Source organism: Oryctolagus cuniculus, chromosome 1 (assembly GCF_051225735.1).
Source record: "Oryctolagus cuniculus isolate XC-2025 breed Fujian yellow rabbit chromosome 1, ASM5122573v1, whole genome shotgun sequence".
Taxonomy (NCBI): domain Eukaryota; kingdom Metazoa; phylum Chordata; class Mammalia; order Lagomorpha; family Leporidae; genus Oryctolagus; species Oryctolagus cuniculus.
Genome location: NC_142867.1, coordinates 72,318,925 through 72,333,132, shown reverse-complemented (window position 1 = coordinate 72,333,132; position 14,208 = coordinate 72,318,925). Strand labels below are relative to the sequence as shown.

At 36.0% G+C, this 14,208-nt stretch overlaps 1 long non-coding RNA gene across 4 annotated transcripts in view; it reads left to right on the top strand.

Annotated features, from left to right (window-relative positions):
* Window positions 1–14,208, top strand: part of LOC149128463 (uncharacterized) — a 536,236-nt gene that overhangs the window by 81,465 nt on the left and 440,563 nt on the right. For 2 of the 4 annotated variants that reach the window (XR_016233153.1, XR_016233156.1), the window contains one exon: window positions 10,576–10,747. The exons of the other annotated variants lie outside the window; for them this stretch is intronic. This is a non-coding gene — a long non-coding RNA (uncharacterized LOC149128463). Of the gene's footprint in view, window positions 1–10,575; window positions 10,748–14,208 lie in introns of those variants that run through there. 4 annotated transcript variants of the gene reach the window in all.

Genomic DNA, 14,208 nt, shown 5'->3' with positions numbered 1-14,208 from the left:
ATGCATTATAAGATGCTTAACAATATCCCTAGATATATCTATCTGTCATCATCTCTTCAGTTTTGGCAAAGAGAATTCTACACAGGCATTGATAAATGCCCTCTGGAGGTGAATATCATCCTCAATTGAGAATCATTTGTAGTTCTAGTCCTAGACCTGAGGCCATTATGGATAAGTCAATGATGATATAAACAGCAAAGAGAAAAGCAGCAATGGTAGGGAAGTAAAGGAGAAAAAAACAATGAAATTGAAAGGAAGGATGCAAAGAGAGGGGAGGGGAGGGGAGGAAACAATGGAAGCTAATGTTCACTAAGTTGTTGAAATGTAAGATGCTAAGTGCTTCACTCAGATAACCTTCTGTACTCCCACAGTTAAGTAAGCATGGAGCTTTTCAATTCAAGGATTTAAAGATGAGGGAACTGCAACACAGAGACACCAAATACTAACCCAAGGTCATGTGAACAACCAGTGTGAGAATCAGGGTTTGAACTCAGGCTATCCGATTTGAGAAGTTCTGCTTTTAAAAATGAAAAATAATGGGGAAAGAAAGAGACATATCAGAAAGCAAGTAGTGGAGAGACCAAGAAAATAGGAAGAATAAAAATAGCCTAATTCCCAATTTGAAGAAGGAGATAGAACTTTCAGCTGAGAGGATGACATAGAGTACAGAGATTATAATGAGAACTGGCTATGAATCTTTAATATTTGAGGGCATATCACAGTACCAACTTTAGACTTGGAAAATTAGGTACATGCCTAGAAAATGATCCCACATGGAAAGCAGGATACTCAGCAGACTCAAAGAATGGCAAATGCCCTAAACTGCACTCTGGCCTCAGAATCAGCCCTTAAGGCGTTCAGATCTGGCTAAAAAGCCCATGAGAGTTTTTCAGGCATGGAAAGCCAAGACACTCTGGGGAAAAAAAAAAAATAAATGACCTAAATGAAAGATCTCTGTGAGTGAGATCCCAGGGTAAAGAACAGGTCATCAAAGAAGCAGGTACCTTTCTTTGAAGGGAGGAGAGAACTTCCACTTTGACTATGGCCTTGCCTAAATAAGATCAGAGTTGGTGAACTCAAGAGGCTTTGGCAACTCATAACAAGAGCCTTGAGTGATCACTGATATCATAAATAAGAGTGTCAACTGTTAAATCAACAACAGGAGTCACTGTGCACTTACTCCCCATGTAGGACCTCTGTCCTTAATGTGTTGTACTATGTGAATTAATGGTATAACTAGTACTCAAACAGTACTTTACACTTTATGTGTCTGTGTGGGTGCAGTCTGTTGAAATCTTTACCTAATATATACTAAGTTGATCTTCTGTATATAAAGATAATTGAAAATGAATATTGATGAAGCATGAGATGGAAAAGGGCGTGGGAGATGGGATGGTTGCAGGTGGAGGGAGGTTATGGGGTAAAAGCCGCTATAATCCAAAAGTTGTACTTTCAAAATTTATATTTATTAAATAAAAGTTAAGAAAATAAATATTCCTGAGATTTTCCACATGGTCTCTCCAAGAGGATGATGTACTTACACTGGGCACATCCTAGGCACAAATGGTCAGAGGATAGCTGTATGTGAGAACATGCATCAAGATTGGATGTCTGCACACAGGTCCTCCAGGACGCTTGTCAATGTGAAATGAATCAGAAATAGCAGAGAAGAGGGGAAGTTTGCAGATTTAGAACTATATATTGGGGTGTGGGAGCAAGAGTCCTCTGAGCACCACATTCTGCACAGAATTCCAAGTTCTATATTCAAGTTTGGCTTTTCATGTTTAGATGATATAATAGCTTTAACTATGTAATAGTTTTATATAAAACTTTTAAATATGTATACATTGGGTGTCTAGTCTTCCAGCTGTATCTTTCCCTGTGCTCCACAGATTAATTCATTAGATGTCATAGAAAAGGAGAGAAAGGACTCAGACATAAAACCAATGCCCTTTGAACATTTTTAAAGGTTTAAAAATGGATGTCCAGGTCTAGTCTATGGCTTTGATGTTTCATATAATGATCAGATTCTCCCCTGTCATAGTGTAATTTAAGTGTGACAGGCTAAATCATCCATTGGAAAACACAGTGGCTTAAAAAATAGATGAAAACATGTATTAGTCTCTGTTTTCTATGTGTCTTTGATCAGGTGACTTAATTCTCTGATCATTAGTTTCTCATTTCTGAATTGCATACAGTAACATTTATCTTTACAACAGCCTTCAACCCTAGAGCTCATGCCTAGAGAGTGTTCATCATGGAGGATTCCACCTTTGAGGTACTCAGGGAATAACAGCTGCTGTCACTGGTTTCCATCTCATTTCAATTAACTCCAAAGTCTTTGATTGTATCAGATGCCAATTCCGGAGGCGTTCAAAACACTTGAGAAGGGTCTGGGTTTACTATGAATGATATCAATGAAAATGTAAATGGTTGTAGCATATAACTTTCTTCTCAGACTGAGAAGAGGGCTATATATCAGAAAAAAATCTTGATAAATAGGAAGAGGAAGAGGTTAATAGAAACAATAAGACAATAGCTTTATGATGTCAATGATCCTCCCTTTACAAGGTAGTTTAGTCTGGGTGGCTCATAAATTCCAAAAATTCATTTCTCAGCTCTGGAGGCTGGGAAGCCCAAGATCAAAGTGCCGGCAGACCCGTGGTCTCAGGTAATCACTTTTTGTGGATTGCAGATGGTGATCTTCCATTGCATCTTCACATGGCAGAAAACAGAAGAAAAGAAAGGAAGCTTTCTCATGTTTCTGTATGAGAACTAGTTTCATTCATGAGGCCTCTTCCTTTGCGACATAAATGCTTCCCAAAGGCCCTGTCTTCTAATGCTTTCACATCTATTAGGATTTCCAGAATTGACTTAGGTGCAAGGGGTGGGAGTATACACATTCAGTCCGTAGCAGCATTCAGCATCTCATTTTATCCCCACAATCACCAATAAGAAGTAAGTTTAAAACAGACAGAAAAGAACTTTATTCTAGGTCTTCCAGCTTTAGAGCACAGGCCTTGTTTATAAAGTCATAATATTATTCTTGAGTAGTAGAGATTAAATAAAGCTTTTTAACTTTTTGGTTTTACAAACCATGCATAAACTGAGTGAGAAAGTTATGGAAGCAGAGAAAGAGAGATAGATATGATTGTGAGAGTCAAGGTGAATTTACAAAAAAAAAAAAAAAATAAGGTTGAGTGATAGAAACAAAATTTGAACTCAAATCTCTCTGATTTGATCCTGCCACTGTAAGAGGGGGTCATTCATCCAAAACTTTCTTTTTACTATAAAACTGAATAGTGTACAATTAATTAGCATAGATTGTACATCATGGATCTCTTTCTCATAAAATATTAGAGAAAATACTGGTATTCACCATCCCTGACAGCTGGAGAGCAAGCAAGTTAAGATGGATACCTTGAGAGTTTGCATTAATAAAGGTACAATTATACTAGGCATGAAGAAGAGACATGCAGAGCCGCTTTCTGTATTTAAATGAATTGTTTTGTGATGCAAATTAGCACACTCTGCACTAATGAAGTGAATTCTTTAACTGCTTGAGTCATTTCTGGTTATCATAAAACCATAGAAACCCCATGAAAAGAATTTACAACAGAAGATGGTGAATAAAACAAGGTGATGAATAAAACGAGCCCATTATAAGTTCACCAAATTCACACAATTCAGCTATTGAAAAGTAAACTTGTTTTAGTTTTCAGAGTCCACATTGTAAAATGGAAATAAAAGAAATGATCTTGGCCTGTGAAGAAACAACTCACAAGTAATGTTCTGATTCACACTGATGCCAATTACTAGCCAAAACCCTTTAAATTTATACCATCATTTACTCAATAATAATTCAGTGAGTACCATGATTAACTGAATACCATCAATGCATGAAGCCTTAGAATGTACATTTCTGATACAACTGAGAAACAGTGTAGATTCCACCTTCAGGAAGGGCAGTCTAAAAGGGAATACAGATGGAAGCCAACAATCATATTTTTTTGACAAATGCTGCTGTAAAGGTGGAGTACTTTTGAACATAACAGGCCCATGGGAGAATTTATATCTATTCCTACTTGGGAATGAAGATTTCACATTGTGGGTAGCTTTTACTCTCAACCATGAAGTCTGTGTGATTGCACAGTTTGTGAGATTTGAGCATCTCAGGATCAAAGACAGAGGAGAGATAAAGCAAGGCAGGAACAGGAGGCAGACCACTGAGGCTTGATCAGAGGATAGGACAGAAGCTGGAGTTGAAGCTGAGGAGAGAGAAGTAGGTCATCATAATGATGAACCATGGATTCGCATATGTCAATCAATTCAAGCAGAGAAACTGCAAAATAAAATGAGAAATTTATTTGGTATCTTGGGAATTATATGTCAGAAAACACAGACTCAGCTCTGAATGAATGCTCCCAAGAAGCTCATATCATTCAGGGGCCTTTGAAGGGCAGGAGAAGTAGGAATAAAGGAAATACCAGGTAGGATGCACAAGTCATTTACCAAAGGTGACTAGTGTAGACAAGTTAGCCTAACATTAGGTTATACATCACTAGGATGTACATGATTCAGTGCTAGTGCTAGGGTTGTCTCTTGGCTTAGAAAATACTCATTTGTGATAGTCTCACCTGTTACATTCATTAAGAGATTTTAATTCAGTTTATGGTATATTAGTTGCAGGGTGGACCCGCATCAAAAATATTCATTCTTGTGCCAAATAAATAGCAAAATAATACTTGCAGAGAGTAGAGGTTGGGAGTGGGAGGAAATGGAAATCACAGGATAAGCACTAACAAATCTAGACATCCAATGTAAAACATCTGCTCTGCAGGTAATAAAACTGTACTCTTGGGGTTATTGCTTTGGGGGTGGAGCTGTTTGGGGTGTCTGAACCCATAATGAATGCCTGAATGCAATCCCAGCTCCACTCTTAATTCCAGCTTTCGGATAATGCACATCTTGAGAGGCAACAGGTGATGGTGTGAGTGGTTGCAACACTGCCACCCATGACAAGAGCCTAGGGTGATTACTGATGCCATAAACAAGAGTGTCAATTTGTTAAGTCAACAACAGGAGTCACTGTGCACTTACTCTTCATGTAGGATCTCTGTCCTTAGTGTGCTGTACATTGAGATTTAATGCTATAACTAGTACTCAAACAGTATTTTTCACTTTATGTTTCTGTGTGGGAGCAAACTGTTGAAATCTTAATGTATGCTAAACTGATCTTCTGTATATAAAGCGAATCGAAAATGAATCTTGATGTGAATGGAAGGGGAAAGGGGGTGGGAAAGGGGAGGTTTGCGGGTGGGAGGGACGGTATGGGGGGAAGCCATTGTAATCCATAAGCTGTACTTTGGAAATTTATATTCATTAAATAAAAGTTTAAAAAATGCAAAACAAAAAAAATAAAAAAGGTATGGCATATCAATAATAGGAATATCAGAAGAATAAAGAAAGAACTAGAAACAAATATTTGAAACAATAGTGAGCGACAATTTCACCCATATTATTTGTATAAGCTAAACCATTGATCCAAAATACTCAGAACTTGAAGCAGAATAAATGCCAAATAAATCACACCAAGGGATATCGTTATCAATTTTGAGAAATTCAAAGAATTCCCGGCCATTGGAGGGTGAACTAATGGCAAAGGAAGACCTTTCTCTCTGTCTTTCTCTCTCTCACTGTCCACTCTGCCTGTCAAAAAATATATAAAAAAATGTGAAAAGAATTAAAGTGTAAAAGAAATCAAAGTAAAAGATCAGTAAAATTGACTAACTTCTAAGGAGATGAACTAGAAAGATGATGCAAATTACTAATGTTGGAAATGAAATAAGGATGATCACTATCAATCTTATGGACATTAAAAGGGCAAAAATGCAATGGTTTGCACAGTTCTATTCCTTCAAAATTTATAACGTTGATGAAACAGATCAGTGTTGCGAGAAAGAATAATCTGCCAAAACATGCTGAAAAAGAAATGGCTTATCTGAATAACCCTTAATACTGAAGAAATTGAATCAATAATCAAATACTGTCTGAAAAATCACTTAATACAGATGGGTTAACTGGCTAATTCTGCCAAACATTTCAAGGATAAATTACACTGATCCTCTAAAATATATTTTCAGATGAAGAAAGCAGAATAAATGAAGCAACTGTAAATCATTCTTGAAATAAGTATTAACTAATATCAAAACCATAAGAAGGCATTAGAAGATAATTACACAAGTAATAATGCCCACAAATATAAATGCAGTAATACTGAGTAATACATTAGCAAATGAAATCCAACTATATAATGTGTGTGTGTGTGTGTTTAAAAGCACCATGACCAAGTGAGATTTGTCCCTCCATTTATTCAAGGTTGGTTCAACATTTGAAAATCAATTCATGTAATCCATTACATAAACTGATTAAAAAAGAAAAATCACTTGATCCTGTCAATAGGTGAAGAAAAAGCTTTGGACAAAATGCAACAGCTAATCATGATAAAATCTCTCAAACTGAGAATAAAAGGGGAGGGGACTGTGATGTAACACATAAAGCCTCTGCCTACAGTGCCAGCATCTTATGTGGACACTGATTCGAGACCTGACTGCTTCACTTCCAGTCCAGCGCTCTGCTATGGCCTTGGAAAGCAGTAGAAGATGGCCCAAGTCCCGAGGCCCTTGCATCCATGTGGGAGACCTGGAAGAAGCTTCTGACTCCTAGCTTCAGATTGGCCCAGCTCTGGCTATTGTGTTGGCCATTTAGGGAGTGAACCAGCAGATGGAAAACTTCTCTCTGCTCTGCCTCTCCTTCTCTCTGTTACTCTACCTTTCAAATAAATAAATCTTAAAAGGGGGGGGGGGACTTCCTTAAACTAATAATAAACAACTATAGTTATCATATTAATGGTAAAAAAGTATAATATTTCTTAGGAAGAAGGTAAAGATATTCTCTTTTGCCATCCCTTTTCAACATTTTATGGAAGTGTTAGCCATTTAAATAAGACAAATGAAGGATATACAGATTGGGAAGGAAAAAACATTTTTATAGATGGCATAATATTCTGTGTAGATAATCAAAATACCTCAAAGAAGGGATTATTGGGAAAAAGTGATTAATGGAAAAAATACATCATTATTGAAATGTTTCTGAATGCAAAGTTAATGCACAAGTTGATTCCTTTCCTATAAAAATGGATTTTGATATTTAAAACCCCATATAGCTGGCTTTATCACAACAAAAAATAAATACTTTGGCATAAACTTAACCAAATAAGTATGTTTATAAAAAAATTTTGAAGCTTTGATCAAAGAAAACAATAATTGAAAAATGTAGAGATAGTCTATGTTCATGGAAAAGGAGACCTAACATTGTCAAGGTGACAATTCTCTAAAACTTGATAGTTTATATAATTCTGATCAATATCGCAGCAAATTATTTTAAGACTATTGAACAAATTGACTCTAAACTTACAAAGAGAAGCCTAAAAGCCAGAAAACACGTTGTGATATTGAACAGGAAGTACAAAGCTGGGGGATGAACACTACACAAATTATAGGATTTTAGTCTACAATAAGCAGGATGATGTCATTTATTTGTATTTATGCATATAAAATATACATACTTATGAATATGTATTTAAGTATATCCATTGACTGTCAAATATATTTTATTGATGTTTGACAATGAAATTAAGTAAATACAATGGTTAAAAGATAGTGTTTTAACAAATGATGCCTGGAGCAATTGTATATCAATATGCAAAAACATTTTAGACACAAATTTTACATTTTTTCACAAAAATTGACTTCAATGCACTTAAAATGTAAAATGTATAAACTCCTAGAATATAAGACATGGAATAACTTTAAAGACCACTGTATGCAAATACTTTTTTAAAAAGACTTATTTATTTATTTAGTCAGAGTTACAGAGAGGCAGAGGCAGAGTGAGAGGGGTCTTCCATGCACTGCTTCACTTCCCAAGTGGCTGCAATGGCTGGCACTTTGCCAATATGAAGCCAGGAACCAGGAGCTTTCTCCAAGTCTCCACACATATGCAAGGGTCCAAAGACTTGGGCCATCTTCTACTGCTTTCCCAGGCCATAACAGAGAGCTGGATCAAAAGTGGAACAGCTGGGACTCAGACCAGCACTCATGTGGGATGCCAGCATGAGAGACAGTGGCTTTACTCGTTACACCATAGCATAGCATTTACCCCTGCCAGTAGTTTTTGATATGCAAACACCAAAGGTTAAATAAATGAGAAAAAAATTGATAAGCTGAACTTCATTTAAATCTCTGCTCTATTAAAGATAACCCCAAGAGAATTAGAGCATATAAATATGCTCTAATAAATATTAGAGTATATTTATAAATATGCTCTAATAAATAAATATTAGAGCATATAAATATATGCTATATTTGTATATTAAATACACAGACAACTCTTAACATTTAGAAAACAAACAACCCAATTAAAGAAAGGTCCAGAAACTATAATAGACACTCCACCTAAGAGCAGTACATTTGTTATAGAAACTAAGAAACTGTACAAATGGCATATACATATATGAAAAGAGGCCTCATATGGTATGTCATCAAGGAAATGCAGATTAAAACAAGGAGAAATCTACTTCATATCTGTTAGAATACCCCAATTTGAGGAAAATGACCACATAAAATGTTGGTGAAAATGTGTATCAGCAATAACTCTCATTTATTGCTGGAGGAAATACAAAATGATATTTGGTGGTTCTTTCCAAACCAAGCATATCCTTACCATACCATACCATGTTCCTTTTTTTTAACCCAAAATAGTTGAAAATGTATCTCCACACAAGAAATGTGCACATGGATAGTTACATTAGCTTCCAAAACTTGGAAGAAATTAGTGTGCCCTTCAGTAGGTGAATGGATAAACTATGTGTTACATTTAGACAATGGATTGTTATTCAGTACTATAAATACAGGAGCTATCAACCATGAAAAGACATGGGGGAACTTTAAGTGCATATTACAAAGTCAAAGAAGCCAATCTGAAAAGGTTATATCCTTCATGATTCTAACTATATGACATTCTGGAAAAGACAAAATTAGACAACCAAAAGACAGAGGTTTACAGAAGTTTGGAGTAACAAAGGAGGGATGATAAGGAGGAGCACACAAGAGTTTTAGGGCAGTGAGACTCTGTATCACATTTAATGACTGTGTGCCATTATATTCTCATTTTTGTCCTCACTCGTACAACATCAAGTGTGAATCCAAATTTATGCTATTGACTTTGAGTGATGCTGGTGTGTCAATGACGACCATCAGCTATAACAAATGTACTGCTCTGGTGGGGATGTTGATAATGAGGGAGGCTGTGCATGTGAAGAGAGGGGTTAATGATAAATATGTAACTTTTGTCAGTATTGCTATGACTCTAAAACTACTCAATTTCTTTTAATCTACTCCTCAAGAATCAGAGAAGGACTACATCAGATGTCACCTATAACCTCATTATAATAGCAAGCATCATTGGCAAGCAGTACGCAGGTTTTAGAAGGACTGAGAAAACTTTACTCTCTGCCCTAAATGCCCTGGCTCTCTCTCCTGCTGTCACTGATAGAAAGGAGATTGGGGCAGTCCAGCTTATCATCAACAAACAAGACATTAAGGCCTTGGAAAGGATTTCAGACAAGAAGAAAGTCACTCTGTGCTAAACAGAATATGGTGACCTGCCTATTTAGAAGAAAAACAAAAACAAAATGTACATGTTTGGTTGCCATCCTACCCAATCAGAAGGCCACTGATTCCTGTCAAAATTAATGCAGGAAGTTTAAAAACCTTCTTTGTTCTATCTCAATAAAATATTATACTTGGTGGATAATGAAGAACAAAAACACCTAGTGTTGATACTCAACAGCATTGGGGCAATTGTGAGGGCCTCCTATAGAAAAATAATGTATTTGGGTAAGACTAGCCTGGTTCTGTTAGCATATGACAATTTGTACTGAGGAGCTGGCTGAGTGTAGCATTCCTACTAGTTGCTTGTTTCAATTCATGAATCATTTAGAAATGAGGATGGAAGGTGAGGACAACTATCAAGTTGATTTCCCTTCAAAATTTATTAGAAATTATGATGCTTGAAATTCTGTCAGTTAGTATTAGCAGACACTAGTCTTGTTTATGTGATCCCTTTGACTCTTAATCCTATCATTATGATCAAATATGAACTGGAATTTATCACCTTGACTAGTGAGATGGTATTGGTACATTCTACCTTGATGGCATTGGATTGGAATCCCCAGGCACTTTTCTAATTCTACCATTTGGGGCAAGTCGGATTGAGCATGTGCCAAACTGTACATCTCCCTCTCTTATTCCCACTTTTCTATTTAACAGGAATCACTTTTCAGTTAAATTTAAACACCTAAGGATAATTGTGTGTTAATTAAATAGTTCAACCAATAGTATTAAGTAGAACAAAAAAATGCTAAAAGAGATGAAGTATTAAGTTGTTCCGTGACAGTCAGGACAAGAGCTGATCAAGTCATTGTTTCTCATAGTATCCATTTCACTTCAACAGGTTTCCTTTTTGATAGAATTAAAAAGTAGAGAATGATCCAACATGGGAAGAAGACTCATAGAATGGCAGATGTCCTAAACAGCACTCTGGCCTCAGAATCAGCCCTTAAGGCATTCAGATCCAGCTAAAAAGCCCATGAGAGTATTTTAGGTATGGAACGTCAAGACACTGTGGCAAAAAAAAAAAAAAAAAAAATGACCTAAATGAAGCATCTCTGTGGGTGAGATCCCAGGAGAAAGAACAGGTCATCAAAGGAGGTACCTTTCTCTGAGGGGAAGAGAGAACTTCCACTTTGACTGTGACCTTGTCGAAATAACATCAGAGTCAATGAACTCAAAGGCTTCCATAGCCTTGGCAACTCAGGAGAAGAGCCTAGGGTGATTACTGATGCCATAAACAAAAGTGTCAATTATTAAGTCAACAACAGGAGTCACGGTGCACTTACTCCCCATGTAGGATCTCTGTCCTTAATGTGTTGTACTATGTGAATTAATGGTATAACTAGTATTCAAACAGTACTTTACACTTTGTGTGTCTGTGTGGGTGCAAACTGTTGAAATCTTTACTTAATATATATTAAATTGATCTTCTGTATATAAAGATAATTGAAAATGTGTCAATGTGAATGGGATGGGAGAGGGAGCAAGAGATGGTATGGTTGTGGGTGGGAGGGAATAGTTGAGGGGGAAAATGCCACTGTAATCCAAAAACTGTAGTTTGGAAATTTATATTTATTAAATAAAAGTTAAAAAAAGAAATTATGATGCTTGAAATACAAAATATCACTTTGTTTCCTATATCACTGCTTCATAATAAAACTATAAATTGTTTCTGAGTTGAGAAGCTCATTTTCTCAGGTTTATATAATAAATTGACAATGAGAACAAGGAGTTTGTGTCATTGTTAAAAGTCAAAATTACACAGGTATGCCAACTCATATTTTCTGGTGATATAGATCTCTTATACCTATGTGCCATTTTTCACACAGATTGCATATCTACTTTTTCCTAATTTGATCAGAACCTGAAAACTCCCCAGCAGCTAAATGATTTCCTTTCATTGTAACAACTAATTTGACATTTACTCTTGTAAGAATAAAGTAAAAACTCATGATATTCCTCAGAAAAGAAAATATCTCATGAAATTCTGACACATTTGAAAATGTGTTATTGTAAGTGAAATGAATTGTCCTCCAAGATTTATGAAATTTTACAAGAAGGTAACTTAATTTAATCTTTTGATTTTGTATCTGTGAAAAGGAAAGTTCAGAGAAGCCCATGGTTTTGGCAAGGGTGGCCAGAATGACATCTGATGGCAGGACAGTCCCTATCATATCTTTTTGATGTCTCAATGATCAGACCCTACTTGTTGTCCTCTGTATTTCTCTGATAGCCCTTTCATATATTTTTTCAGTGGTATCCAGTACTATAATCCATGGATCGGTTAAAACTGAAGTTTGATTGTTTTGTCACCATGGTTTTTGCTATAGTAGCACTTAGTATGTTGTATAAGTTACCTATTTTTTTAACTTAGTATGACAGTCATGGTTCAATTCAGGAAGTATTTAAAAATCTAAGTATTTTAAGGCAGAAAGGGACTTAAAATAGAAAAACAATGAAACACCTATATCATTGGATGAGTTGGGCCAGTAGCTATCAGTGGACCACTGGTGGCCATTGAGTGCGAGGACACACCATGGTAGCAATGACTCAAGGTCAAGAAGCTTGGTAAAGTCCCACTGACTGCATTTACAGCTGCCCCTCATACATGCAAGGTGGTCACTAAATATTAGAAGTCAGAGAGTGACCACTATAACCAGCAACAATAAAATATCTATGTCTCATGACCTTGCTTTCCAGTAAGAATGCTGTATCAAGTTTCTGTTACTATTGTGCTGTATAAGTCTCATGTAAGCGCCACTAAATTGTGGAATCTCATTTTTATCTTGTACCTAAGCTGCAACAACATCTGTGGTTTGGTGGTTGTTAGCTTTGCGACTTCAAGTTGAGGAAGGGTGGAGGACAACTATCACACTCACCTACTCAATTATGATCACAAGGATATAGAACATCTAATGTCTATCTCTATATCAACAAATATACACCTATACACACATAGTGTTCAAGGTAGCAATCCTTCAATGCAGAACCTGCTGAAGTGTACTGAACTAATTTATCATTCTTACTCTGTTTCCATGCAAAATTAGTCACCATACTATGATGTGTCTATGTATAAATTACTTTTTTATTTATTCATTCCTCTTTATTTTCACTGATGCTACCCAATACAGCTTTTTACAAGTGGCTGTCATTACTATTGCTTCCCTATAGTCTTCTTTCCAAAGCATTGAGATCTAGCTAAAACTTGTAAGACTTCATTGAATCCATTTACTCTGTGTAAAACTTTTTGCTTGTAAAATGACTTTCAACATATGATTCAAATTGCAGACTATGTCAGCTTTTCTGTGATTTAACCTATCTTTGTATTCTAGTATATCTTGTTCTAATACAATTGATTCTTACATAGTGCACTTTATGTCCTATGCTTTTCTTTTCACTTGTATAATAATGTTCTTTTATCTTCCCAATAAATAATATTGAAACCCTTTCCCCTGTTTTTTGTTTGTTTGTTTGTTTGTTTGTTTTTTGCTACCTTATCTTTGTAATCCAAGCAAGTGCCATCTCTTCCTTGTGTTACTACTAGAATCTCTTAAATGCTGGATCTGTTCAGATTTTTATCCTCTCAAATGCATCTTCACACTGGAACCAGAAAGGTCCCTTTAAAATATGAATATGTTCACATCTCACTCATTTTGCCAAACTCTGCCATTTTTCTTATCACCTTTGCCTTCTGTATTCCATACATATTTTTCTTCAAAGTGTTTCCTACTCTTCTGTTCCCTTTTCAATGCTTAAAGTCCTGCTTAGTCTTCAACTTTTGGCTACAACCTAAATTCCATGAAGAAGCATGTCCCAATTCCTCAAACTAGATCTTTTTATGAATGTGTGTATTTTATTTGCATAAATAGAAGTCTAAACTGCTTTGAGTATACATTTCTGTGGTTACTTTGACAAGTTTTGTCTCTCCAACAGACCCTAAACTCCATTCTAGCCGAGGTTTGAGTCTGCATTACTCACAAGGACATTCTTAATATCTATTATGTGCTATAAAGTAAACAATTAAATGACTATTGAAATAATTAGAATAATGATAAATGTACATATGAATAAATTGGGCATATGTATGGGCATTTAAGGAGTAATAATTATGCCAGTCAGAGAATATAGAATGCCCTTCCTTTTTTGGATGTCCTCTATTTCTCTTAGCGTGTTTTAAATTTCTTAACGTAGAGATATTTCATTTATTGCAATTAATCCCAGATATTTTTTCATAGCTCCTGTTAATTACTGTGGGGAGCAACTCGGACTAGACTAAGTTACTGGAATTAAGACTTATTCTATGCATCTGCTCTCCCACAATATGGCGCTGAGAAGGGAGAAACAGCTTCTACACAGCTGCCTCCAGTTCAACCAATAAACTGTAGGACTTACTCCTGATTGGAGGAGAGCAGCGTACTCGGCGTGTGGGTAGCAGAGTTGGGATTGGTGGAAGAGGACTATAAAGGAGAGAGAC